Genomic DNA, 5,795 nt, shown 5'->3' on the forward strand with positions numbered 1-5,795 from the left:
CCACCGTGAAAGGTGTGGTGTCGCTCCGGTGACGCCACGCAAAATCCTGATCGGGGTTCGGTTCGATTCAGAGGAGAGTCGCGACGGCGCCCGCTAGATCTGCCCAACCGTCGGCGCAGACGAATTTCGTATTGGAGAAGATGGATGCGCTACAGAAATCGGTGGAGGATTTGGTAAAAAATTTTGGTGCGATGGCGGCCGAGGTGAAGGTTGTCTCGGGCGACGTCCAAGGATTGCGGCAGCAGATCGTGGATTTCGGCGAGGACCTCGACGGGGTCAAGCGCCGTCTCGCAGAACCAGCGAAGCAAGTTCGCGTCGAGATTCCGCAGGCCACCAAGGGCGCTCCGACCGCCCGCCTCACCAACCACGGGCCGCCTCTCATCGATACGTCTCCGTCGGGCGCCGCGGGGTTCGTCACCTCGCCCTCGTCACCAGCCGGGAGAGCTGCTGAGGAAACGCCTCCTGCAGAAGGAACACACGCGGCGGATTATATGGTGCGGCCGCGCCGCCACGATTTTCCACGTTTCGCAGGTGAATCACCATTACTCTGGATCGATCTCTGTGTGACATATTTCAATATGTAGAAAGTGCCTGAGCATCATTGGGTTAGTTCTGCTATTTTGCACTTGGATGGTCATGCTGCTCTGTGGTTTCAATCTTATAAGCGTTAGCACAGACTTATTCATTGGGATAGTTTCATGCAAGCGATTGTTGCGGAATTTGGTTCCGATGAGTATGATGGTCAGATGACAACACTGCTCCAGCTGAAGCAGACTGGTACCGTATCTGAGTACAGAAAATCTTTCGAAGAGTGTATGTATCATCTTCTAGCTTTGGATGCAGCTCTTAGCCCACGTTGGTTCGTCAGTCAGTTCGTCTTCGGACTGCGTGATGACATTCGTTGTGCCGTCAGATTGCAAGGGCCTACGAGTATTACTCGTGCAGCTTCTCTGGCTCGCATCCAGGAGGAAGAAAATGAACATCACAGGCCAAGGAATAGAGTTGGAGCACCCACCAAGCATCCTCCAAGTGCAGTTGCAGCAAATCCAGCAGGGACAACACAACTAGCTGCTCGGTTGGACTGGCCTCGCAAGCAAGGTAATGACGACTTCAATCGTGAGAGGCAGCTGCGGGATTTTCGTCGTGCTAACAACCTATGTTTCAAATGTGGTGACAAATTCTCCAAGGACCACCAGTGCAAACGCCCAGGTCAGTTGTTGCTGATAGAGGTGGGAGATTTTGGCGAAGTTATGTCGGACGACGCTGTCAAAGCTTTGGAATTACTAGAGGAAACAGAGGCACCTGCTGCTTGTTGTAAGCTCTCTATAGATGCTCTGGCTGGTACTGCAGGTGAAGAAACAATCAGACTTCGTGCTCTTGTGGGAAATCAAGTTATGCTCCTGCTTATTGACTCGGGCAGCACACACACTTTCGTGACTAAACATTTTGCTGAGCGTGCTGGCTGCATTATTTCACCTGCTCCAACTATGTCCGTCAAGGTAGCAAATGGGGAGACTATGATATCTGATGAGCAAGTGACAGGGTTAAACTGGTGGACTCAAGGTCACACGTTTGCTACTGACATGAGACTCCTAGACATTGGGGCTTATGATGCTATTCTGGGTGTAAATTGGCTGAAACAGTTTGGCAAAACAACTATAGATTGGATTGATAAAACCGTGTCCTTTAACTATATGGGAAAGGACATAACTCTACAAGGAATTCGTGCAGCACCTACTACTGAACTATCGGAACTGTCAGTAGAACAATTGCAAAAATGGATACAAGGAAATGAAGTGTGGGCTTTGGCTGTTATTGACTCTGTTCCTAATGTTTCTCAAGATGCAACAGCTCAGCTTGCTCCTGATTTACAAGCCTTACTTGATGAGTACACAGATGTGTTCTCTGATCCAAAAACCTTACCTCCACAAAGAACCTTGGATCATGCTATTTCACTTGAAGACAGTGCTGCACCAGTTAACTCTCGCCCTTATAGATACTCACCACTTCAGAAGGACGAGATAGAGCGCCAGGTTCAGGAGATGTTAGCCGCTGGAGTGATAATACCAAGTATGAGTCCGTTTGCGTCACCAGTCCTCTTAGTCATTGATGGCGTGTACAGCACACGTCCGTTGGGAACCCCAAGAGGAAGGTATGATGCGTACAGTAGCAAGTTTTCCCTCTGAAAGAAACCAAGGTTTATCGAACTAGGAGGAGCCAAGAAGCACGTTGAAGGTTGTTGGTGGCGGGATGTAGTGCGGCGCAACACCAGGGATTCCGGCGTCAACGTGGAACCTGCACAACACAACCAAAGTACTTTGCCCCAACGAAACAGTGAGGTTGTCAATCTCACCGGCTTGCTGTAACAAAGGATTAGATGTATAGTGTGGATGATGATTGTTTGCAGAAAACAGTAAAACAAGTATTGCAGTAGATTGTATTCGATGTAAAAGAATGGACCGGGGTACACAGTTCACTAGAGGTGTCTCTCCCATAAGATAAATAGCATGTTGGGTGAACAAATTACAGTCGGGCAATTGACAAATAGAGAGGGCATGACAATGCACATACATGATATGATAAATATAGTGAGATTTAATTGGGTATTACGACAAAGTACATAGACCGCTATCCAGCATGCATCTATGCCTAAAAAGTCCACCTTCAGGTTATCATCCGAACCCCTTCCGGTATTAAGTTGCAAACAACAGACAATTGCATTAAGTATGGTGCGTAATGTAATCAATAACTACATCCTTGGACATAGCATCAATGTTTTATCGCTAGTGGCAACGACACATCCACAACCTTATAACTTTCTGTCACTGTCCCAGATTTAATGGAGGCATGAACCCACTATCGAGCATAAATACTCCCTCTTGGAGTTAAGAGCAAAAACTTGGCCAGAGCCTCTACTAAAAACGGAGAGCATGCAAGATCATAAACAACACATAGGTAATAGATTGATAATCCCCATAACATAGTATTCTCTATCCATCGGATCCCGACAAACACAACATATAGCATTACAGATAGATGATCTTGATCATGTTAGGCAGCTCACAAGATCCAACAATGAAGCACATAAGGAGAAGACGACCATCTAGCTACTGCTATGGACCCATAGTCCAGGGGTGAACTACTCACTCATCACTCCGGAGGCGACCATGGCGGTGAAGAGTCCTCCGGGAGATGATTCCCCTCTCCGGCAGGGTGCCGGAGGCGATCTCCTGAATCCCCCGAGATGGGATTGGCGGCGGCGGCGTCTCAGTAAGGTTTTCCGTATCGTGGCTCTCGGTACTGGGGGTTTCGCGACGGAGGCTTTAAGTAGGCGGAAGGGCAACGCAGGGGGCCACACGAGGGCCCCACACGCTAGGCCGGCGCGGCCAGGGCTTGGGCCGCGCCGCCCTATTGTGTCGGTGCCTCGTGGCCCCACTTCCTTTCCCTCTCGGTCTTCTGGAAGTTTCGTGTAAAATAGGCCCCTGGGCGTTGATTTCGTCCAATTCCGAGAATATTTCCTTACTAGGATTTCTGAAACCAAAAACAGCAGAAAACACCAACTGGCTCTTCGGCATCTCGTCAATAGGTTAGTGCCGGAAAATGCATAAATATGACATATAATGTGTATAAAACATGTGAGTATCATCATAAAAGTAGCATGGAACATAAGAAATTATAGATACGTTTGGGACGTATCAAGCATCCCCAAGCTTAGTTCCTACTCGCCCTTGAGTAGGTAAACGATAACAAAGATAATTTCTGAAGTGACATGCTATCATAATCTTGATCAATACTATTGTAAAGCACATGAGATGAATGCAGCGATTCGAAGTAATGATGAAGATAATGAGTAAACAAATGAATCATATAACAAAGACTTTTCATGAATAATACTTTCAAGATAAGCATCAATAAGACTTGCATAACAGTTAACTCATAAAGCAATAAATTCTTAGTAAAGGAGTTGAAGCAACACAAAGGAAGATATAAGTTTCAGCGGTTGCTTTCAACTTCAACATTTATATCTCATGGATAATTGTCAACACAAAGTAATATAACAAGTGCAATATGCAAGTATGTAGGAATCAATGCACAGTTCACACAAGTGTTTGCTTCTTGAGGTGGAGAGAAATAGGTGAACTGACTCAACATAAAAGTAAAAGAAAGGTCCTTCAAAGAGGAAAACATCGATTGCTATATTTGTGCTAGAGCTTTTATTTTGAAAACATGAAACAATTTTGTCAACGGTAGTAATAAAGCATATGTATCATGTAAATTATATCTTACAAGTTGCAAGCCTCATGCATAGTGTACTAATAGTGCCCGCACCTTGTCCTAATTAGCTTGGGTTAACACTGATCATCATTGCATAACATATGTTTCAACCAAGTGTCACAAAGGGGTACCTCTATGCCGCCTGTACAAGGGTCTAAGGAGAAAGTTCGCATTGGATTTCTCGCTTTTGATCATTCTTCAACTTAGACACCCATACCGGGACAACATAGACAACAGATAATGGACTCCTCTTTTAATGCTTAAGCATTCAACAACATTTAATATTCTCATAAGAGATTGAGGTTTTATGTCCAAACTGAAACTTCCACCATGATTCATGGCTTTAGTTAGCGGCCCAATGTTCTTCTCTAACAGTATGCATACTCAAACCATTTGGTTGTGAAAACCGCCCTTACTTCAGACAAGACGAACATGCATAGCAACTCACATGATATTCAACAAAGAGTTGATGGCGTCCCCAGGAACATGGTTATCGCACAACAATCAACTTAATAAGAGATAAAGTGCATAAGTACATATTCAATACCACAATAATTTTTAAGGCTATTTTGTCCCATGAGCTATATATTGCAAATGCGAATGATGGAAATTTAAAGGTAGCACTCAAGCAATTTACTTTGGAATGGCGGAGAAATACCATGTAGTAGGTAGGTATGGTGGACACAAATGGCATAGTGGTTGGCTCAAGGATTTTGGATGCATGAGAAGTATTCCCTCTCGATACAAGGTTTAGGCTAGCAAGGTTTATTTGAAACAAACACAAGGATGAACCGGTGCAGCAAAACTCACATAAAAGACATATTGTAAACATTATAAGACTCTACACCGTCTTCCTTGTTGTTCAAAACTCAATACTAGAAATTATCTAGACTTTAGAGAGACCAAATATGCAAACCAAATTTTAGCAAGCTCTATGTATTTCTTCATTAATGGGTGCAAAGTATATGATGCAAGAGCTTAAACATGAGCACAACAATTGCCAAGTATCAAATTATTCAAGACATTTTAGAATTACTACATGTAGCATTTCCCGATTCCAACCATATAACAATTTAACGAAGAAGATTCAACCTTCGCCATGAATACTATGAGTAAAGCCTAAGGACATATTTGTCCATATGCAACAGCGGAGCGCGTCTCTCTCCCACACAATGAATGCTAGGATCCATTTTATTCAAACAAAAACAAAAACAAAAACAAACAGACGCTCCAAGCAAAGTACATAAGATGTGACTGAATAAAAATATAGTTTCAGGGAAGGAACCTGATGATGTTGTCGATGAAGAAGGGGATGCCTTGGGCATCCCCAAGCTTAGACGCTTGAGTCTTCTTAAAATATGCAGGGGTGAACCACCGGGGCATCCCCAAGCTTAGAGCTTTCACTCCTCTTGATCATAGTATATCATACTCCTCTCTTGACCCTTGAAAACTTCCTTCACACCAAACTTCAAGCAAACTCATTAGAGGGTTAGTGCAGAATAAAAATCCACATGTTTAGA

This window comes from Lolium perenne, chromosome 6, assembly GCF_019359855.2.
Source record: "Lolium perenne isolate Kyuss_39 chromosome 6, Kyuss_2.0, whole genome shotgun sequence".
Taxonomy (NCBI): Eukaryota; Viridiplantae; Streptophyta; class Magnoliopsida; order Poales; family Poaceae; genus Lolium; species Lolium perenne.